This window comes from Leptosomus discolor, chromosome 7 (assembly GCF_034619465.1).
Source record: "Leptosomus discolor isolate bLepDis1 chromosome 7, bLepDis1.hap2, whole genome shotgun sequence".
Classification (NCBI taxonomy): Eukaryota; Metazoa; Chordata; class Aves; order Leptosomiformes; family Leptosomidae; genus Leptosomus; species Leptosomus discolor.
In genome coordinates this window covers 19,453,507-19,477,825 of record NC_141397.1, presented here as the reverse complement: position 1 = coordinate 19,477,825, position 24,319 = coordinate 19,453,507, and the positions used below count along the sequence as shown (strand labels likewise).

Below are 24,319 nucleotides of genomic sequence, written 5' to 3'. Positions count from 1 at the left end.
CTACACTGACAAAACACTAATCTAACGAAACAGAAAAACATAAAACTGGTGTCACAAAATGAAAAGCAGAACAAGGCATCTCAGTGTTGACTTAGCTTTTAACTATTATGGAGCCATACCTGCAGTGGTTTTACAGCTAGCTCTCAAAAGGACTGCTTAGTGTAGCCTACTAGCTTATGTGCATGAAGGTAAATACTTCTATTTTGCAGCCAGTGAAGTCACTTTAGAAGCAGAAGCCTGTGAAGAACCACTGGGATCTTCAGGTCTCATCTGACACAGTCACAGGTAACTGAGTGGTTGGGGTCTAGTTCAAAATGGTCCACACTTGCTCTGTGGACTGGCAGGCACTATAGATGCAAAACAACTCCTAGGACCTTATTATAAAAGGCAGTAGTAAAGTATCAACAACCACCACTGCTGTAACGTGCCACTGGACCAGAGCGGGTCAGGCTGGGAACATCGTTATATTCCACAGTTCTTAAAACATCTCCCAACTGACCTGACCCTAAGTACTAGACAAGAATTCACACTCAAGCGAAGTCCTCAAGCAAACCAGTCTGGGGAAAAAAAACCTCCCTCCTGGTCCTGAATCTAGCAATCTATTCACATATAAGACAAGAAGAAATACGTGAACCAGAGATTTTAATGTGCTCTCTCCAGTCTTCTCTAGTGTTAGGTGATTTCCAATGCATTAAGAGGCATGAGGAGCAAACAAAACAGAAGTCAAGTCATGTGCCACGGGAAAAAAAGTTGTGTTTTGAAAGTTGTCCAGCAATTAGAAAATTCTTAATTATAGAAAAAAGGGGATATTTTTATACCTTAAAAACCCACTACTCTGCTCCATCTCTGGGGGCCCTCAGTATAAGATGGACATTGACCTGCTCAAGCAGGTCCAGAGGAAGGCCATGAACATGATCAGGGGGCTGGAGCACCTCCCCTGTAAGGACAGACTGTTATGGGGTTGTTCAGCCTGGAGAAGAGAAGGCTCCAGGAGACCTTATAGCGGCCTTGCAGTGCTTAAAGGGGGCCTGCAGGAAAGGTGGGGAGGGACTCTTGGTCAGGGAGGGTAATGAGAGGGAGAGGGGTAATGGTTTCAAACTGAAAGAGGGGAGATTTACATTAGATATAAAGGAGAAATTCTTCACTGTGAGGGTGGTGAGACACTGGCACAGCTTGCCCAGAGAAGCTGTGGCTGCCCCCTCCCTGGCAGTGTTCAAGGCCAGGCTGGATGGGGCTTTGAGCAACCTGGTCTAGTGGAAGGTGTCCCTGCCCATGGCAGGGGGTTGGAACTCAGTGATTTTAAGGTCCCTTCCAACCCAAACCTTTCTATGATTCTATTAAAAACAAACAAAAAACCAAACCCCACCACAGACACTTTACTGGAGTCAGATGTGGGAACTAAAATTCTTGTATTTCAAACAAGGCTCATCTCTTTCTGCTATCTGGACTATAATGAAACTGCCTAGCAGTGAGAAATGGAAGAAAAAATTAAATAAATATGTTGCTATTTCCTGTAACAGACTCAGGCATAGCCAGACAACCTGAAGAACCTTCTACCCTACTATTCTGTCTCCAGCAGTGGTTAATAACAGATGTCTGAAGAAATGCATTCAGAATAGACCATGCAATAGTAGTATTTCCTTGGCCTACCTTCCTCAGCTCTCAGGAATGTGCAGTGGAGGGATGTGCAAATGAGGCTATGGTGGTGTCTTTGTAACCAACAGCCCGTGACAGAAGATGACAGTTTTGCTACAGCTTTATTTGCACAAGACCTAATCCTCTTCCTACGCAAGTTGTTGGCCGTGGTCCCATTTATTTTTCTATTGCAGAGTTTTAACATGAAACATTAATGGTAAATCTCTAAACATTATATACAAAGACAAAACTATACTGTTAAACAAAAAATTATTGTAACTGGTCCCGCTAACTTTCAGTGGCTACCTGGTATCTGTTTATTTTGTCCTCAATTCAACCTCCAAATTGCCACCCAAACTTAAATCAGCCCTCAATTTGTTGTCTTGTGTGTTCATAGTATATTCCTGTATATTATTTGTACATTCATCCACATCTGCACCATGCATACATAAAAGCATCACACAAATGTCTGTTCCACTTTTTTTTTTTTTTGCTCTTGTAATAGAGACGGCACATAATGGTCTTTTTAAGAGCATTTTCGCCACCGTTTTCACCAATTCAGCAATTTCTCTTTAATAGGAAGCCCTAGAACTTGCTCGGACTGGGATAAAAATTCCTACTTTCCTCAGCATACCAGGAGAGGGCAGTATTGTCTCACAAGAACAGTTCCAATAGCATTAACCGAGTGGTTTTAAATGCACACTATTCTTTAATGCAAAGTTATCCGTTCAGCAATGCTTCCCACAGTTCATTTTAATTCTGGTTCCAACAACATCTTACTAATAGTAGCAATTCAGTTAATAATGCCTCAAATTGCACAAACTACCCACAATTAGACTAAAAACCAACTCAGTTTTAGTGGAAACTGCATTAAGATTAAGCAATCTCGATAGACTGTTTAACTAACGAAATATCATTTTCTTAGGATACAAAGTTGCTTTTCATTGTGCCCATCCACTTTAATCCAAATTCAAATTAATCATCCAGAAATTATACCAATGAATAATTGGTCTCACCTTTGATAAATAATTATTAAAGACAGATTTATCTTAAATCTGAATATCTAGCAAAATACCAAGAACAGAAACTTCCAAGATGAGACAAAGAAAACAAAGAAATTAAACATCATTAAAGACCATAACCTACTGAGCACAATGTTGGTTTCTAGAAAGCTTCTAAACATAGAAGTAGACTTTTTCATAAAAAGCACAAGAATGTAAAAAATGCTTAACACTAAATTCAACACAAATAAGACTGATAAGGACATCTAGGCTTATATAATGGATTATTCCTGGAAAGAATAAAAACTTCACAAGCAGCAAATTATTAAAATTAAAAAGGAAAATCTGGACGTTCCACGAGACCACTAATCTTACATTATGACATAGCAAAGCTAGCAAGACATTAACAAGAGCACTGATATTCTCACTACTCACTAGTTCTTCAGGAATATTCTAACCTGGTATTATCTCCTCTCTTTCAAGATCATTTTAATATTTAAGCGGCTGTACATCTCACATGTATTCCCAAAGAATTGCTTTTAATGCATGTTTTTAGCTAGTCCATATCAATGGCAGAAAAATTTATCTAAGCATTTGAGATGCACCATGGATGTTACAGATTTATATTCTTAACCAGTTCTTGGTTCATATGCATCGTAACTTTGATGGGTTGCACATTAGAGTGCATCTGACATTTTCAGTTAGATACAGATACTCTTACTGCATATTACTGGAGCTGACAGGCTGAAATAAGATTTCACATTTCTTGATTAGACCTGAAAAGGTCAGATCAGCTCATGGTCAACAACTCACTCTGTGTGTTGTTAAATGATATGGCAAATGGTTTTATTGCTTATGTAAACATACACAATAAATTGATATAAAGTTCACACTGGCCGTCAGCATCTACAAAATCCCTAAGGAGTCAAAGGAACATAGACATCTAGACAAGTCTTTCGTGATTAGCTTGTCTTCTCAGCATGTTAAATAGCTTCTGCAGTGTTAAAAGCCTGTCTCGTAATATTCTGACTGTCCCTTACATTACACGTCTGCTGTTCAACAGATCAGTACAAACTAGATGACACTTGTGCGTCTGCTGGAGCAGAGAATGCCACTTTTCCTGCTGATTTGATAACAAACCTCCCCACTGGGAATAATTGGACTATTCAAATGACATCTCAATGAGTATCTAATGTACAGGATCTGGCAAGTGAGTGATCGGTATGCAATACCATAAAGCAAGGACCAGTGACTGCAATACCTGGGGAGTGCCCACAGTAATTCAGCGTGCACAGACAGCACACAGCTACCTTTACTGCTTCAGATCAGCTGAAAGACACAGGAGAAAGCTCCACTCAGTAACTGAAAGGCCTGTATCTATAACTAGGTATGCTAGAGAGAATTAGTAACATCTAAGTATTTGATTTTAATTTATGAGCAAGTCAGAACATGCTTATTTAGAATTACAGGAACATACTACATTCCTGTCAAAAACGACTCTGAGAAAGGGAGGAAAAAGCATCAAGAAGATGGAAGAAAATAATGCATATGGTAATTGATGAGAGGGCATGCTGGATCCTAAGACTAAAAGGGCTCCACCAACTGGCTCCAGTTTTTCAAGTCAGATGGGAGATAGGGATTTCAGTCATCAGTACATGATAAAGGCAAGCAGTTTTCCCTTGTTTATTGCAGTCTCTGATTTCACCTCAAACATCTATTTTGTGATCATCTGGCTGCTGCTTGATCAGGTACTTCCATTACTAGAATGCATTAATGTGTCAAATGTACTAATGCATACTTCAGCAGTTGCCAGATACCATAAAAAGGAAATAACTTTGTAGCAAAGTCCAATATTATTGAGTGTGCAGGTTTAAAATTAGATGCTTAATTGCATATTCAAACCCTTAAATAAGTGCCATAATTTTTCCAACTTCAAAAGTATTGGACTATTTAGTCACTTAAAAAAAAATAAAGGCTTTGTTGCCTAGTAGATGAGACACATCTTGTCTCATGTTGCTGGTACAAGTCAGCAGGTATGAAAGCAGGTGTGAGCTTGAATTTGTGTAGCTAGCTTTGCTTTTTGAAGTAGCTTAAAAACTGCAGAACTGAATTCATACTTGCAAACTGAATTTAAAAAGCCTAGGACGTAGTGACTCCTCTCCAGCGACATTAGCATTACAAATTCTACAGCATGCATCTTGACCAGTTGACTCAGCATCACAGTCAAAAATGTTTATACATCCCTTTCAAACGAAAAAGAAATCTCATTGTGGCAGAATTGACAGGGAGAAAAACCCAAGGCTCATCTAGTTTCATGAAATAAAAAACCTGAAACTATTTATTTGGCACATTTGCCTGAAGGTTTTCCTATTCTTTGTCCTAGAGATGCTTCAGACCATTTCAGTTCTCTGTTTGCATAAGTATTGTAGGATTTATACAGAGTTGCTACTGGCACAGATGGAAATGGTGGTAGAAGTAGACTAGAAGAGTTATGCATTTGCAGCAACAGTTGTCTCCTGCATTCAAGCCACCTAAATATGGACAGAATCCAGTAAGTAGACAGCAAGACATCTTGCCTCTCCTTCCCAAGAAAGGAGATTTAAGACTAGAAGAGAGACCATTCTAAATTATTTCATATCATTATTTCCCTACTAAATCACAAGTCAGGAGCTACCTCAGCAGCAGCACAAGCAGCCTATTAATGTCTCAACCTCCATCGTTTTCTTCCTTTGGTACCCTCTGCAGGCAAAAACCCCAGGGAATCTGCTGTTGGCAGGGAGAGCACCATGCCTGCTCCCAAGTTTCTTATCTCACCCTTCATGGCCCTTGGGATGACAAGTGCTTTTCATCAGGCACTAAGAGGTAAGCAAGGCTCCCTAAGGGCAGCCAGACCAGCAGTTCAGCACTATAGGGGCTCCCCTTATTTGATGCTGATTAGTCAACCACCCCTTGGGTGTTTGTAAGCATTTGGTAAGAATAACAAACATTCTTCCAAACCGGTCATGATATGGATCACACACCGAATGCAGGATCTTATACTGTGAATCAAAATACCCGGGGGGGTAGGGAAGTTATTTAAAGAGAAAAAAAGGAGGGAAAATAAGGGCATTCCTCCTCAATTGTTCCTGTAAGACATACCCTGCACAGTCAGCCGTAAGAACAGGCAGATTTGATTGTCTTATATTTGACAGATGCAGAAAGATTTTTTTTTTCTTCTTCCAGTTATGGCTCAATGGAGTAAATGCTTGCACTGCACCTAAATAATGTCTTTAAACCGGAGTCCGTGCTCTCGTACACGATCTGTGAAGTGACACACAATTCCGCCCTCTGCCCCGAGAGGGAGCACAATCCTCGCTGCCTTCCCCCTTCTCGCCACCCCCAGACAAACGCTGTCGAATTGGGAACTTGCAGGCTTCGGACGCCCAGCAGAAACATCACTGGGGCGATCTACAGACAGTGCCAAACCCCTGCAGATCGAAAGGGAACGAAATAAGCAATATATATACCCCGAAATCTTTCACAAGGGTTATGTCAAGTTAGAGTATCTGCACAAAGCAACTTCGATGGGTTCATTTCCATACTGGGTACAACAGCAACATCAAATGAAGATTTATCCACAAACTACTTGAAATAAGGATCATTTATTTGTTTTACTTAAAAGAACAAAACCAAAATAAAGTCCACCAAAAACAAATAAAACCAAAATAAATTAAAAAAAAAAAAACAAACCCTGAACGTCATCCCCACTATTTAGAAAATCGTACTTTAATGTCTGTGAAGGAAAAATGCCTAAGAAAACATAAGGTGAAAATCTACAAGTACTCGATAAATCAATCAAATATCAATCCAGACTAAAATACAAAATGTAAAAATCTTCTATGTGCTGCAGTCAGAGAAAAGGTGATAAACATATTTTTAAACTTAGTTTTTAACTGGAAGGATCCAAACTTTAATAAGATTTCTAATAATACTGAGTAAAGATGCAAAGACAGGGAAATTCAAGAACATCTTTCAGCTACATTTTTAGAGATACAAGATCCTTGCTTCAGTGTTTTTGACATTTCAAGGTCTATGTTAATGTACTCTGTAATAATCTAATCAATATATTGCCTTAGCCTGCTGCTTCTCTTTCCCAGTCTCAAACAGTTTTTTTAAACACAAAACATTACAACGAGTTAGTACCGACCAATCACCCATCAGTCCCCCTCCTCATTACCCACAACACTCTATACTACTTCTCCTCCGTAAGCATCCAGTGTCATCAGCAGTTGGAAGCGTTTATTTTGCTAAGAGCACCTCAGTGGAGGAAAGCTTTATGATTCACTCAGACACTCTCCTGGTGAAGACAGTCCTGAAGAAGAGAACTCAAGCCCCTTTGAATTCTGCATGTTTCTGCACATCGTACACCAAACAAAAGAAGAGGCTAGTGGTTTTTTCAGTGCTTTGCCATCCTAGCAAAGTTTAAAAATCCACAGTGGTCACAGAAATATGCCAGTGGTCACAATATTTTGTCTTTTATACAGTAAAACTCTTAGTGTCAAACTGAGTAGCAGCCACAGATCTCAAGTCTCCTCTACCTTTGGAAATATTTCTATTTGTAATAAAACTGTGCAAAAGTCAGTCTCTTCTACTGTCACAGAATTTCCAAAAATTGTCTGAATACCTTCTAAATTAGTTTCAAGCAGTTTCAGCATTGAATCTTCCTACAAGTCTTCAAACTCTCTGTCATGCTCTTGGCTCCATGGCAGAAGCAGCAAGCACCCCTCACTACAGACCAAATGCAAGGGCTCAAAATACTGGCAATACTAGCCATCACTTGAGAGAACTCCCCCACAGACTTGGTTTTTAGGATATATTTCCTAAGAAAGAAAACCACCAGAAGGAGCATGTGCCAAAACATGCTCCAGAAGCAAGACTGAACTCTCTTACTCAAGAGTTTAGTCCAAATCCTACTACAAGCCACACAGAAAAACCTCCTGACCCAGGCCTGAAATGGGTCAAGGCCTGCTGGCAGGCATTCATTCAACAGGGAGCATGCCTATTACGGAGGGAGAATTCAGACCAAGCCATTCAACAGCTGATGGACCTCCAGTGCCTTTCCCATAGCTCCATGGAGCAGCAAAGTCCTCCCAATACCTACCCCAACTCCCCAGGAAAGAGTCCAAGAGCACCTTCACCTAAAAAAAAAAAAAAAAAAAAAAAAAAAAGGACCAGACCTCCCCACACCCAAGCCAGTAAAGAAGGGCTAGTCCTGATGTTCGGACCATAACATTCATTATCCAGATCAGCCATGCAGTGAGGATGCACTGAACTGGCCACAGCATACATAAATAGGGGTATCAGCTTGCACTTACAAAAGGATTCACACCGAGAGGCAGAGCCAGCTTGCAGGAGACCCAAGAAACTATACAGTCTCATTCAGAAGAGCAGAGAGGCAGGCAGTTACTGGCTGGCATGCAAGCAGAAAACTTATCTTTCTGATCAGAACGGGCATTGCAATACTGCAGTGCTGGCTAGGCGTAAACATAATGGTACCTGAGCAAAATGCAGTGGCACACCCCGATTTCATGTTACCTTAATGAGTCTACCACCTACTAAAATGACTAAGTCACAAAGGTACTCCTTCTCTAGCCTCCACTGTTGACTCCACTGAACGCACTGCAACTCACGTGCGAGGAGTCTTCTATGATAAGGTGCTCCGGCTCACTGCAGCTGACAGCCAAGAAAAATAACTCGGGGGTGGGAGAGAGTAAGGAAAAGGTACTGTCCATCCCAGCAGCACGTTACAATGCTCAAACATTGCTTCACCTGAGAAATATGCATGGCATGTGTGAGACCAGAGCTAACACGAGTAATACAGAGCAAAACCAGGTAGCTTATATTAAAAAAGCAGAGAAGTTTTCTGGAAAACACAGACTGGCCTGTCTGCCATCAAAATTGTGAAATCAATACAAAAGAGTTTATTTCTTATAGCTTCTCAGAAAGTTTTGTCTGAAAAAATAGCTAGAGGTAGGGTAGCGGATATGCAGAAGGTAAACAAGAAAGACTCTGCTTGGGTTGTAAATTTTGTTCCATGTGATCAGAAGCATCACAATGGAAGATTAGAAACTGTTAGGAAAGGAATAAAATAATAAAAAACTCCACCAAACACAACAAATCACAATGTAATATATAAATCAAAGATGTGCCCACACATTGAGTATGTTGTGTTCGTTCCTCTCTCCCATTTCTAAAATTATTCAGTTGGATTATGAAAGGCACAGAGAGAATGGCTCCTGCAAGAAAAGAAAGTTAAGGCTGGAAAAAAGACAAGTCCGATTTCCTATTAAGACTGAAGAAGGGTAAGACAGAAGTCTGTAGAATGGCATGCAGTATAAAGAAAGGAACAAGGAATGGATTAGGACTTGCAACACAAGAAGCATCGAGGTAAATTATCAGGCAGAAAGTTGAAAAGCAAACAGAAGGAAATGCTATTTAAAAAAAAAAAAGGGAAAAAAAATCAAGAAGAAAAAACAACAATACATTACTAAATTACAGAATTAATTGCCACGGGAAACATCATACATACGCCTGGAGGACAGGTCAGCCCTGTCTGTATATAATACCTATATATACGATAGTCAAGATGCAACCTTCAGCTCTGGAAATTCCTAATTATGCAGTTGGCTAGAAGCTAGAAAACAATAGCAAAGGAGGATCTTCCCATATGTGTTCCTTTTACACTCCTCCCTAAGTTTTCAGTATCAGTCACTATCAGAGACTGAATACTGGACTAAACAGACCACTGACCAGATCCATTCCAACCACCATTACTAACTTCTGGTTTTAATTTCTGTTACTTTCCTGCAGGAGTCCCTGGCAACTGAGCACTGGAAGCTGCAAAAGCGTTAATAGAATAGTATGAGATGGCTACACGCCACATCAATATACTGTTTGCTTCTAAAGTAGAATTACGAGGAATCATCTCAAGCAGTGCTGAAGAAACCAGCCTGAATTATATAATCATAAAATCTATCTTCTCGGCAGAGCAGCGGTTGATTATTAACAGGCCATTAAAATGTGTACAAAGCATAAAGATTGGTCCTTGTCCCAGGGCACTTTCCACATTAAATGCTTTAAGGTTTGAGGGCTGCGTTCAGGAGCACACTACTGTTTACTGATGCCTGTAAATTCTAACTTAACACTTGTGTTTTGCCTGAGGATCTGCACACACAGAGACATTTATATAGGTTACTGTGCACTATGCATATATTAACTCACGCACCCTGGCTAACGCTGTGCTACCCATCATTTATTTACATAGCTGCAGGAGAAGACAAGGCCTCATCTTTGCCCATAATGTTCTAGTATCTGACAAAAGTACTCTTATGCAGAATACAGCGCGATGGGCCCATCCCAGGTCAGTGAGGAGAAAGACCTGCAACCAGCCTCAGAACTGCTGCGGCTGACTGGGAACGCACTGGTTACTTCTATCAGCGGCTCCATCGGGGCCACAGTTTAATGTAAAAATAAAAAGGGGTGGTGCAAAACACCACCTAAGACAAACGGCCTGTCCTAAGAAGCACTTACTCACCTCTCTGGAAGGGCACCCAGTGAAACAGTTGGAAGGTGATGACCTCCACAGTGCTTAATCTCTAAACATGACCTCAACGCAAAGAGATTGCCTGGTCTCTTATCTAGCAATCATGAGGGATGCGAGTAAAAGGAACTGCTGCTCCCTTTTCCTTCCACTTCAGCAAGGCCTGGCTGTGGTGGAGATTACTCCCACCACCTAGCAATTCCCCAAAAGAAACCTTGCTACTGTGCAGCAACACTGTTGGTTTCAAATTCACTGTCTCCACAGTTTCCTGACAGAGCTGGGAGACATGGTACTGCTACAGCAAACACCATGGTATCACAGAGCTGGGAATTACTCACTGGAATTCCCACTATGCTTTGCTCTTCAGCAGCAGAGAAAGGAAAACAAAGTAAACATATATTAGATCCAAACACAAAATAATCTGCCTTTTCAGTTACTTTCTGAGGAAATTTTCACTTGATGCTTTCAAGTATGAATTTTAAAGTAGACAATTACAAAGCAAAATAGTCACACAGAGACACACACGGCTCAGGATATATATTTCTTTGTTTCCTAATAGTTGCTTTTGCGCAGCCTCTAGAGGTGGGTTTTGGGGGTAAAAACTTGAGGATTTGGTACAAACACCTTCAGATTTAAAACTAGGAAATAAATTCCATAGTCCGACCATTTGCTATTTTCAAAAGCCTGGTTATAAATCATCAGGATAGGTGAAACTACAAGGTTAAATGCTTTTGTATTTATCATTTAAATATTAATGCATTTTGGAGCTCTGAGTAGAAGCTGTAGCCAATTTCTTCAAGAAGTAACATTCACAAGTTGGTCCCAGTTTAACTGTTAGTCCCAGTTAACTCCCAGTTCAGGGTTTAGGGGGGCACTTCTTGGGTGGGGCAGATGACGAGCTTAACATACCACCTTTTGTTTGTGCAAATGTAGCAACTGGTTCACAAACATATGGGAGTTTGTCTGAGAAAGGCCACAGGCTTTTCAAGTCAAGTAGTAGACACGTATTTCTGGAGGTAAAGCCCATGGTATCACCCGTGTGTTCTGGATAAGATTTCTCCTTCATAAAGCACCCATACAAACGGTGAGTGCACATGTTTAACCTGCTGCGTACACTGCATACATGTTTGTTTTGATACATTTGGGAAGTGCATTGTGAGGAAATTATTTCCCTTGCACAGAAAAATTAGAAAAAAAGACTATTAGCTTCAGTAATCTCTGTCAGTAATCTCTTTTTACTTTTTCTTTTATTATTTAAACTGGAAAAGCTCAGAATTAGATTCTGAGTTCAAAAGATACAGGGTCCTATCTGTCTGTCTGAATGTGTCTTCCCCAATTGGCTACTTGTTATTATTTTTATTACTACAAGCTACCACTGTTTCTCAATGCAACATGATGGTAGGAAGGGTTTGCTCTTTTGTTCTAACAAACTCAAATAAGTGAAAAGTGTTCTACCTTGATCTTGCCTCTTCTATCTACATACAAACTTTTCCTTTGGGAGAAGTTTTATAGCACCCTATCTTCCTTTCTCCCACCTTCCCTGAAAGGATACAGTTTCTGAGGGTAGAAAAATACCATCTTCTCAATAAACAGCAATGATTTCTGTAAGTTACTTTTAACATTTGGTGCATGTGTCCCTGTAAAATACACCCACTCACAAAGAAAGTCATTCTGACATCGTTTGTACACTAATAAGATGAACTATTTTAAAAAGAGAATTCCTAACAATAGTTACTTATGAATTATGACTGATTATTTATGTAGTCCACTTTGTTTAAATGGTGTCTACATTCTTCAAGAGAACAATACTATATACAGCTGCTTTATTAATAATGTCACTGGCTCTTTGTTGCTATTTTTACATCTCCATCTTCCTGTTAGGCCATGTAAATAGAGATGCCTATAATTAGCGGACACACAGCATTGTTTCACGAATCTTAGCTGTTACATTAAAATAGAAAGCTTATTACTTCTTTGGGAATAACTTTTATTTTGCCCTATAGTTAAGGCTCACAGTCATAAAGCCAGATATGATGCAATGGAAAAATCAAAGAGAGTATCTGCTAAGAAAGCCTATTACTGCATTCTACGTCCATTAAACATAAGGAAAATGTTAACTGCTCATTCAGAAAAAAAAAATAATTAATTTTTAGAATGAAAGTAACTTAATTTCCAGCTGAACATGACAGAAATTGGTGTTGTACCATACAGAAATTTTTCTCACCGAGACAAAATCCTCTAGTCACCAAAAGCTGAAACAGTTCCCCTTGCCTGATAAGCAGAAGATAGAGAAAATAAGTCTGCATCCAGATCTGGTGTTGCCTGCCTATTTAGAAGTTTATTGTACCTCTTAACTATTTCTATATCAAGTCCCAAATACAAATGTCCAACTCCAGGAACCATTACCCATGTTTCAGGTAAAGATTAAGGATTTACGAAGACTGATCCACATGCTGTAGAAGTACCTCACTGAAAAATCTTTTTCCTTCTCTGCCAGAATTGTTTTCTTTTCTGAATACATTTTGCATTAACAACACAGAAGAACAGCATGCCTATAAATACTTAACATTTGCATATGCTCTTCTGGAGATATTTGTGTTCACAGATTTCACAGTCAGAAGGGGCCATTTTGGCCATGTGGGCAACAGTATAAAGATTTCAACCTACAGCAGGCTTTTTGGAAAGAGATGATGTCTTGGCATAGACATTGCAATGGTAAGATTCATCTTGGCTTTAAATTAGCTGTCATAATGCCTACTACTCTCACTGGCAAAAAAAAAAAAAAACAACAACAAAAAAACCCCACACTCAGCCCCATTTCTCATCTGAATGTGTCTGAAGTCAATTTCCAGGCATGTGCTTTTCTGAAATCTCCATCTGTCACTGATATATCAAAGATAACTTTGTACTAAGAGCCATATTTAAAATTGTTGACAAGACACAACTGAACAAGAGATAATCTCAAATACTAACATTGCTTCTGACAATGCTGCGCCTTTTTTTCCCTCCTTTTTTTCTTTCTCTTTTTTCTTTTCATAGTAGTAGTATAAAGCATTTCCTTTGAAGGAATCAGGAACAGGGCAAATCCAGAATTAAGTTTTCAATAGACACCTACTATAAGAGTTGTTACCATTGTCCCACAATTAAATGTTTGCAGAGCAGTTTAGAGTGCAAAAGCAATTTTAAGATGAAGAACTATACACAAGTGAAAATATTAATGCCAAAGGAAAAAAATTAATTGGACAAACATGTAAAAAGACACTGCAGATCAGTCATGCTTTCAGAAAAGTCCTTGTTACCATGCTCTATAACTTATTTTTAAGGTTCTGAAGGAAAAAAGTCCACAAGCCTGAAGGACTTCCCACAGCCTGTCTGCTCTCCATAATAAATACTCAAGTGGTGCATGCAGCATAACAGAACAAAGTAAAAAGCTCTGTGGGATACCTGACACTTGAAATTCAAACTACCAAAGTCATAAATTAACTATATATGCCTGTGTGTGAGGCAGGGTATAATGTTCTCCAACTGCTTCAATGGGCCTTGTGTAAAGAAAGAGCAGAACAACTGGCTATGAATGTCAGCTTTCTAGTGCAAAGAGGAAGTCTCCAATCAAGAAAAAAATGTCACGACCTGAAGACATTGGCTTATTCAGATTTAAATAAGTAAGCAGAAATGATTTAATGTCCCTCAGATATCTGCTCTGCTTTTCTGCCAGAGATTGCTGCCCTGCAAGGATGATTGCATACAAAGCTGCTCCTGAATCACTGTATTCTACTGCCCAGTGTATCCGAGGTAAACAAATCACTGGTTTGGGGTATCACCATATGCTAAACTGTGAAATGCAGTGAACAGCAAGGCATAGAGACCTTTTCAGCTGTCTGTGTTTTAAGAGCTACCAGCCTGAAATCAGAACTTCTGTATTTGCCTCCTCTAATACATAAACAGAGAAAAGTCAAGAAACAAGCAGGGACAAGCCCTTCTTAGCTGCCGCTTTCACTGAATGCACTTATGCCTTACTATCCCCACAAACACAGCTAATAGAGTTGGGGTTTTCAAGCATATTCAATTCCACTTCTCTCTCTAAATCTGATTTTCCAATACAGTTCACAGATGTCGGCACTGCTGCAACTACAGGGATTACTATGGATTAGCAGATCTCCCATGGCTGAAAGGGAAGGGTTTAGAGCAATTACACCTCATAGCGGAGAGGTATTCCCCGTACATTCTCCTTCTAGCTCCTCTCCAGGCCCAGCACTTTCTCCTGGGAAACGAGCACGTTAGCCTTCAGCATCAAATCTGCAACTGCTTACCAGTCAACCGCCTCTGTAGCGCTCAGGTCACAGCTCATCATGGTTTAAGACAACAGAAGCTGCAACTGGGGCAGCTGCTGGTTCAGTGGAGGTGGCCACAACCTGACCCAGCATGCAGCTGGCAGTGTCAATACCCAAAAATGCAGCAACTGACTTTGTTGAAGGCTGTCTGCCATCTGACCTGCAATTTATTAGCAGCAAGTGATGTAGTACACATGCCAAAGTTAAAAGGAGGAGAGCTCTAGGTAAGGTAACAACAGCCAAGGAGCTGAGGGGTTTCAGGTTGAGGGTAGGCTCTTTGCTGGCAGCAGGCTCCCTTCCCACCCAAGCGGTTCTTCTGAAAAACCCAAGCCTTTTCCTGTAGTTCTGTTTATATTATACCATCCCAAATATACACAACCAACTAAATTATATTTACTTAGCTAACTTCCACACCTTTTCCCCTTTCTCTTTCCTCAGATTTGGAACACAGATTTCTTCTGCCCAGTATTTTCTTCCCTAGAACGACAATACTGCAGATACAATGAAGAGGTGTTACTAGTCTTTGTTCAAATACTCTTTGTTGAGTAATTCAGCTATTTACCTCCTGCTCAGAAGTTCCTGTTTTCCCACTGAGGGGGGAAGGGAAGGCCGCCTATGGTGGCTTTTTGTTTAAAAAGTCTGTGTGTAGTCAGAGATATTCAGTACGTTCTCCCCTCAAAACATGATATTACTAGTTTCAAATCAAAGAGGGAAAATTCTTTAGAGAACTAAAAAAAAAAAAAAAAAAAAATCTGTCTACAAAAGTAGTATTTTGCAGGTACCCCTTTCTTCAAGCTACCAACTATTGCTGTATCAAAACGCTCAAATCCACACACATTGAAAACTCGGCCCACTATTATGAATTATGCACAAACACAGGCATGTAATGCAGTCTCCTACTGCCGACAATATTACAGCTCTTAGCAAATAAAACCAAGAAAGCAGAAAGGAATTAGGCCATTGAAAGACATCACTAGCTGGGAGGTTTGCTAGTTCACACAAAGGGGAAAAAAAAGAACATAGCATGCATAGCAATTTGCCTTCGATACAGAAGACGACATATGTCATTTGATAACTCAGTGATAAGGCAGGAAAGCTATGGGACACACTCATTTGTTGGACTGAAGAAACACGTTTAGATTGACATTTGTGATGTTGAGCTGTTTTGACACCTAGGATTTAATAGCATCATGAGGTTACGGTGATGTGGATGCAACAAAATGAACAATGCTTCATCATGAAATAGAAGACCTCCTTGCCCTGTGGGATACACGACTACAGGGAGCTTTAAGGAAACATGTAAATTAGACATTTGGATTATAAAACAGCACCTCTGAGGAATGGACCTGCACAGCTTTCCCTTCTATTGTCTGTCAGCTACTCTGTTCAAGCCAAAGACACTGCGCATATGAAACAGGTAAACAAACTGGTAGCATGACAGTGCTTTGTAGGAATTTGGGGAGGAATCTTTGTAACAAGTGGGTCAACTGTGCCTTTCATTTTCCCAAAGTCAATTTTAGCACAGTAGGTCAAGATAAAAAAGGTATAAAGTGTTAATTAGGCTCCTTCTAATCTCAATCTAATTTGACAGTAAGTACTCCGCACAGGGGTATTGGAGAGGAAAGGTCTTAAGGGAGGTGATCTCTTTTATTAGACTAATCCACAGAGCTGGCAAAAGAAACAAGTGGGGAAAGTTTCTGGGCATACACTTTTCTTCAGCACTGAACGGAAGGAATAACAGAGCCGCCCTTTTACCAAATGCTAACAAGTGGGTAGGAAATGACTATCGGAAAGGAGCTGCTGATCTTTAAGAGCCCAGCAAACAATATAAGTGCCAATTAGCGTGTACAGCCTTCGCGGTAGGTAGCCTTTCATGTGCCTTTTATTTCATGTGCAGATATCTTGGGATGACTGAAGTCAATGGGAAATTTGCAACAGATATGAACAGCATCAAAACCTGATTCATTATATCCTTCTCTTCATAACAATACCACTTGTGTACATTAGATCTTAGTCAGATTTCGTGCCCATCAACTCATCTGGACTCCATTTGCACCTCTTCTCAGGGTCATCTTCTTGTTTGTGTACACTGTCTGTCTAATCTTACAGAAACAGCAACCACCACAAGTCAAAATGATGTGTTCTTTTAAAATGCACTTCACTTTTTTTTTTTCATTCAGGCATTTTGAAATAAAGCTCAGTTTTTAAAATGAAAATTACTTCAGATGTGGGTTGGTTTGGGTTTGGTGGAGAGGTGGCGGGGAGCTGAGGCTAGCATTCCACTGTTCAGCTTTAAGAAAGTGAAAATTAGATGTAACCAAGCTTAGAGAATTCAATTTCATTTATTGCTGTGTACTCTGCTTAATTTTAACTTGACTTGGTAAAACACTTTCCAAGAGACCCCATCTCACCATTAACACATTATCTTGACTTGCTTACCTCAGGCAAACATTTCCTAGGTAGTCCTCTGTTATTACACAAAGAGAATGTCAAGTTCTTTGTACAAGTGTCTTGTTTTGTGATTGCCAAAGTCTAGAAAGAAATCCCAAGTTTGAACAAAACATTTGTAAACCTTATTCTCCTGGCTAAGATTCTTACCCTTTTTGCTGAGAAAACAGGGAAAACTCTTAAATATACTGAATGGAACAATGAAGGTCTAATCAGTAACGTATAAAGTTGATTATCATTATTCCACTCTTGCTAAGTCTCATAATTCAATTATAGTTCTATAGGCCTGTGTAATATGTTCAAAACTGGTTTTATACATCTTCAGATGGAGGTCATAATTCAAACAGACAACACGCCACAAGAGAATCAGTCTCTTCAAGTAGGTCATTACTTTCCTCTTGCACATTGCCTTTGCAAGTCAAATCTCATTAATGCAAGAATCTACTCAAAACAGTAAAATAAGGATTACGGGTTTCCAAAACTAAATTCCTCATTCCTCAGTGACGATTATCTTTTTGTCCAGTAGGAATTTTATATGGCATCCAGACTCTCACAGTAGCCAACTCCTGTGCATTTGGAGAAGAAAAAAAGAACATCAATACTGTATTCGTTTGTACTGTGCTATGTCTTAGTAACACCACAGGGAAGGAGAAATATTTTCAGCTTGGAGGTCAACTGGCAATCCACTGTAGTACATACCTGTTGAAACTGTACTGCACAGTCCAATGAACATGGCTTATGCATACAGCCAAGGCTTTGAAATATAAATCAGAAATACCAACAGAGATCCTGCTTTCCCATGTATACTAAATTTCTCACATTGAAGAACTTTTCAGCCTTTTTCTAAAATCTTTCATTGAGGTCATCACAGGATACCGGTAGGTCTGACAAAAACCAAGTCCATCCAGCCTGCTCCATGCCTATATGTCAGCCAAAAGCATCTGTTTATTTATAAGAAAGCATCCACTGCAATGCAAGTACCAAACTTGTCACAGTATTCACCAATAACCTCCTAAATCACTGTATCATTATAAGTATTATAATATTCTTCTAAAATACTGCAGTATTTTTCATAGTTTTGTCCACCTGCAGCTTTATGAAGCCAATACAGATGTCTCATACTGAGCAGAGCCTGTTCTTTCAGTTGCCTCACACCTCCTTCTCTTAAGACCCCATTTTGCCAAATTTCTGTTCTTCTATGTTGATTATCTGTATCAAGCCCAAAGAGCAGTCTGGATGAAGATCATGCAAAACACGTCTTTAGCAAGTTGCCCTGAGCTGATGGGCAAGGAAGGCTTGAAAGAATGAAGGGACAAAAAACCTCCACAACTAGAAGAGTTAGAAAGATAGGTCTTGCAACAAAGAGGCAGAAGAGGGCACAAGAGCAAGACAGGCACAAACATATGTTGAAATGCTTTCCGTTAAGCATGCAACAAAGCCAAAAATAAAAGTTCTTCAGGCATCTTAATTCTGTCATTAGTTAAGTACACATTATGGTATAGTCTGTAATTACATGACCATGTACTTCCCCCTTCTCCACAACACCACCTGCATGCAGCAACAGAAGGACAGCTTTCTTCAGAACTAATGCCTTCCACTATTTTGCATTCTCCTTGTTTACTTGTGTAGCCTGCAGACTTGTTCTCAGCCTGCATCTCACGGCTTTGGATCCACGTGGGCTCTTTAAAAATACTTTATCTTATTTATCTCATAGGTCATTAGTAAATGAATAAACACACCTCTGTGAGATAAAGAAGTATGGTATCCCAATGTTACAGACAGTGCACTAAAATTAAGGTCAAAAGTACTTGACAAATTTCACTGGAAAACTCTTCCCACAGCTCTTAACACGGCATTGCCTTTTGCCTCTTCAGAACATAGCTCCTACTGACTTCAGCTACAACTGCAAATAATGATTTCTTTCGCATCTCAGACCCAAAGCTGAGGATGCAGAAAACAAGGAGAAAAGAGAGCACAATGAAAGACAAATGCCAGGCTTACTTGCCTTATCTAGCATCCCATAGGAACACCATAGCTCAAGTAGAAGATAAAAATCAGATTTTCCAAGGAAACAATTAACCAGGGGACCACCCTTTCTCTTTGAATAATTCCTTTACTTACTTATGACATGCCTTCCTCCAATGCCACATGCACAATATCCCAGTAACTCTCAGAAAACTTTCCTGTGCAATGACCGTGACAGCAGTTTCTTGATAAAAATAACATGATCACGCAGGTTTTGGCTGGATTCCAGTGTCTGCACACAATCCAATACCAAACCAACACTGCCAGGGTGAACATCAATTCTGGCACTTCTTAACTTCGAAGGCCTTCAGCTATAATAGCATTTTTTTAATGGTTTTGTATGTGCCTATACACATGCAAGCCCTTTGAATCAGCATATAAGGTTGCTGGCAGCAAGGTACACTACAGTTTAGAAACTAAATTAAAACAAAATCAATGCAGATGCTGCCATTTTGGGGTGTTTTTCCCCTCTCTAAGGATTGAATAGAAGCACCACCCTCCCCAGCACATACCACAGTTGTGGTCTGAGCCTGTAGAGGACAATTGTGTATCTGTTTATGCTTTCCAATCTACAGCAGTAGTAACAGGCATCCAACCACAGCTTCACCCTCCCCTCACCTAATCCTTGTCAAAGTCTGTCCTACAGTGTCTGTCTCCAGTTAGAGACAACCAAGGCTGATTTTATCAGTTGAAGTGTCATTTTAAAGATACATTGCAGAGGTTTTCCTTCTGTTAGAGGCATTTTTGCCTATTCCCCTGCCCCTCAACACTTAATTCTTGCCTGAAACACTCTCTGTGTCTCCGTCTTTAAAATTCTCCTACAGTTCCTCATACTCCTTTCAAAATTGCACTGCCACATTCAGCTATTACCTGCTGCAGGACCTGCAGCCTTGGGAATAGCACTGCTGTTGAATGCAGAGAACAGATGCTAGAATACATATTAAAGGGACTCTTTAATCACTCTGTGCACATACAAAGGAAAAAAAAAGGGGGACCCTGTCAGTTGTACAGCTTCCAGGCTAAACAAATGGAGTCTGCATGAAACAGTGTCACTTTTAATATATTTAAATCCAGGCCTGGACATAGCAGTCACATTTAAAGCTGATGATACAAACCAGTCTTGTTTTCAGGTATAAAGCAGAGCTTCTTGACAGGTTTCCTTTCAAGTCATGCACATCAAGCCATCAACTAAACACAAGCGGCAATTACCCAAGTACGATCAGAGAAGCTGCTTTCCCCACATGGCTTCTTTCCAGTCCCACCTAGCATTTTTCAATATATCTGTTCTTTGTAACTAGATTATGACATACCCAAAGAATTACAACATCTTGATGATTACCATGCTTACTTAGGTCACCTCAGTTCTACAAAATCTGATTTTAGCACATCTCATACTGGACCAGAAACATTGTGGCTGCCCAGAACAAACTGCTGACACAGCATCGCTCTAACGATACTAATTTGTTGAAATTTTGGTTTTGCTTTGAAGATTTTTGTCTCAGCAAACTTGTGGTTGCATCAGCATCATCTGCATACCCATACCTTGCAAAAACGAACAGTGTAAACACTCAATATTGTGCTCTAACTTGGCAAAAATGCAGTCACACCTAGGACTGATCCAAGTCTGCATAGCAAAGTGATCTGGCAAAGCCTGGATCCAGTATTAATGAATGTGGAACTAAGACCCCAGCCTCTTTCAGTTCACTAACAACAGCTTAACACCAAGCCTTCCTTGGACTAGACCCAGCTCCCACTGAAAGTAGCAACTTGATTCTTTCCTTACTCAGTCCTTCCTTTACTAGAGTTTTACCAGTCTTACACCCGAGCCGCTCCTTTCAGAGGCAGGTCAATCGGTGCCAGCAGCTTCCACGGGAACTGGCCCAAGCCACACAAACAGAACTACCTTGCCAAAGGTCTGATGGATGCTAAAATCTATTTACTATTTGGCCCTAGAAAAGAGGGCTTGGTCCTCTCTGCAGGGACACACTTACTACCACTTTTCTGGAACTGAAACAGGAACAAGTGCAGAAATACCACACTGTTACAATATGTACTTTGTCCAAAAGAAAAACAAAGCTTAAAAAATACATACATACATATATATAAAAAAGCAGGACCATTAGAAACTGACTATATGGCACAATTATTCCCAGAAAAGAGCAGCAGGCTGAATGAGGAGGCACTTGCCAAACAAGGGCAGCATGTCGTAATTCCTGCTACACGTCCTTTTCAGAAGGGCTCAGAGATCCCCAAGAGAATTTTTCTGTGGTTTTGAGAATTTAATTTTTAAGAAGAATCCTTGAGCCACCACTGCTCTAACCCTGCCTGTTGCTACACGGTCAGTGCGGGACATAGGACAGAGCAGACACATCTGCAGGCTCCCCAGCAGAAGTATGCAGGGGTGCTTACAGCATACTAGGGTAGGGAGCGAAACACATCTGCTCTTGCTGTAGAAGCAGCACTTCGTTAATGGTTAAGACTAGGAGTCAGAAACTTGGGGACCTTTTATGATTACGCAAGTCTTGTGTGACTCAGTCAATTAACCTTTTTGTCTTTGTCCTTTCCCTGCTTGCATTCTTACAGCACTGCGAGCAAATATACCTCTTCATCATACATGGCACGAAAAATGTTTTGGTTTTTTGGGGGGTTTCTTTTTTCTGTTTTGTTTTGGGGTTTTTGGTTGGTTGGTTGGTTTTTTAGATAGGCATACACTACTTTAAGATCCTCTAATCTGAGGTCTTAACAGTGTATAATAAATCATTCCAAGGAGAAGGCAGGAATCCCAGTGTGAAAGAAGAAAAAAGAATGTAACACGAGGGGAGAAAAAAAAAAACAACAAAACGCAACAATTAAAGAGAAAAGGGACACAGACAAGTCCAGGATTTGTATTAATTTTAGGACAAAATGCAGCATCAACTCTCTCCATCATTTGCTGTACCTGACAATACCACTGCCTTCACAAGCAACTAAGTTCCCATAATACAACTACGCAGGGGTGTCAGACTTCTGGGGCAGGGGGAAGTCTTCCATAGCTTCTGTCATGGTTTTTATTGGACCAGCTGGCATAGCTGGAAAAATCCAGTTTTCAGGGATGCAGTCCCAATCTCTTTCAAACTGTACCATCAACCTTTGTCCTCAGACCACAATGATTTTAGCCTCAGCACTCATCCTCATCAGTCACACACCCAGGCACAGCATCATGCTAAAGCTAAGTGCCCAGGATGCTGTACCTATTCCATTAGGAATAATGGGAGGACTGTACATTTCATTACCATACAGACACAGGCTACTGAAGGCCAAAACAATTACCTACAATTAGCTTTAGAATTTTTGCAAGTACAAAAGAAATAAATTGTTTTCTAGAGTTTGGGAGGGGTGAGGGAGAAAGAATTCTATTATATTCACTATCCACCCAGAACAAAGATGGTGTTTAAGTATGTCTTTAAAGCATTCTTCTCATGAAGAGATAATGACATTTGATACATATTCCACTTTAACCTTGAGGTATTGAGAATATTTTGCACTTTTGACCTTTTGTAAAATATCTGCATTCAGTTTGAGAGGCATTTTCACCCTCTTACCATGTCAGTCCTAATACTGTTTCTATCTGCCCTTGGAGTACATTCCAGGCAACACCTTCCAAAGCTTCTGTTTTCTTGTATCCCCCAAACAGTTCTCTCTTCCCATGAAACACCCTGATCTTGTCCAGGAAACCAAAGACCTTTAAGGAAACAGAACTTTAAACAACGATACGATCCTAGAGGAAGATGGAAGTCATATAGATGTGTGTATCCACTACATTAAGGGCGGTTACACTAAGGGTTAGCAGCGGAACAACACCTAAAAAAGGGAGGACAGAAACCTGACTTCAGCAAGAGTTTTCCCTGATCAAGAGCAAAGGAGAGCGCTTGGACTTTATATTGTGTGTTTTCTTATTCATGCACAGGAAGATGAAGCTACTGGATGAAGTGACTGACTAGTACAGGATACTTCTTGTCACTCAAAGTGAACCATTTTAAGACCGTGCTTACATACCCCTCCTCTAGGCAAAGCACTTGTTTTGACGCATCAGAAGGTGCCTCAGTATTGTCAACTACAAGCAGACACGCTATGACTGGAGTAAAAACCACATTATGAGAAGAAAAAAACCAAAACCAACAACAATGAAAAAATCTCTATGGTTCCTGATAGAGAAAGTCTTGCTGCTACTAAGGCGAGGAAATGGGCTTTATGAAACTCCCTCTGTGTTTCTGAGGGCTACGCAAGAACTGGGGGTGCAGGAATAGGATCTATACACAACACTCTGAACTGCAGTCAGAGAGGGCATAAGACTAAAAGAAAAAGGTAAATGCAAAAAGAGATTGAAAAAAAGTACAATTTTTGTCTTTTACCTTTTTCACAGTAGATGGTCCCGCTGTATTACTTCTGTTTTTCTTAACATTTATATGATTTTATTGCTAACTTAATTCAAAGCCTGAATATCTGTAGAATATTTTGATGCATCTCTTAGGGATTAAAAAAAGGGGGGTAAAGCCTATTGAACAAACATTTGGACATGTCCAGGTGTTTTGGTTTCAGTAACCTTAATATCTTAACTCTAACATAACTTTCAACATTATTTAATATTTTGAGGCTCATCACTCTACTAGAATAAACAAATTCAACAAGATTTCTCTTTTCAATTAAGCCTTCAAAGATCTTACATTAGAAGAATAAAATACTGATCAAATTTATTTTTATTGTCCAGAAATGTAATTTCAAACCATAATTTTATGTGGTGCAAATAATGTCCTATGAGGCTTCTATTTCAAGTACATATCTTATTCTGGGCATTTCACTCAAAGAATAATCTGCACAGAATAGCATTAAGAAATGCAACTGTAATTACAATTTACTAAGATTTACACCATCACCTGCTTTCACTTGCAGCAGCAGCAAAGCAACCTTCCAAACCTCTCCAAGCTATGTAGAATGTGTTTTTATTATGGACAAATAGCCCTCACAACGCTTAAAATTAGGTGGGTAAGTTTTATGACAGACTGTATCTAGCAACATACTGGTGTAAAGCAACAATCTGAAGGAATCGGTCATTTTGCTAGAAAGTAAATATTTTTATAACTACATCCATAGCAACCATGAAACTCTCCACTTCTGCAAAGTGATCCATAATGCTTGACTTCAGAAGCTGATTTAAAGCTCTGAGAAGGTATCACTAGCCATCATTTATCTTGGCCATAAAATTTCCAGGAAGACAACTATATAGTCTTTCTGGGCCACCACTGTACAGAAAAGAAACACTC

At 39.8% G+C, this 24,319-nt stretch overlaps 1 protein-coding gene across 1 annotated transcript in view; it reads right to left on the bottom strand.

Moving 5' to 3' along the window:
- The window catches only part of CMTM8 (CKLF like MARVEL transmembrane domain containing 8), a 36,802-nt gene that overhangs the window by 8,340 nt on the left and 4,143 nt on the right, over positions 1 to 24,319 (bottom strand). The window lies entirely within an intron of this gene.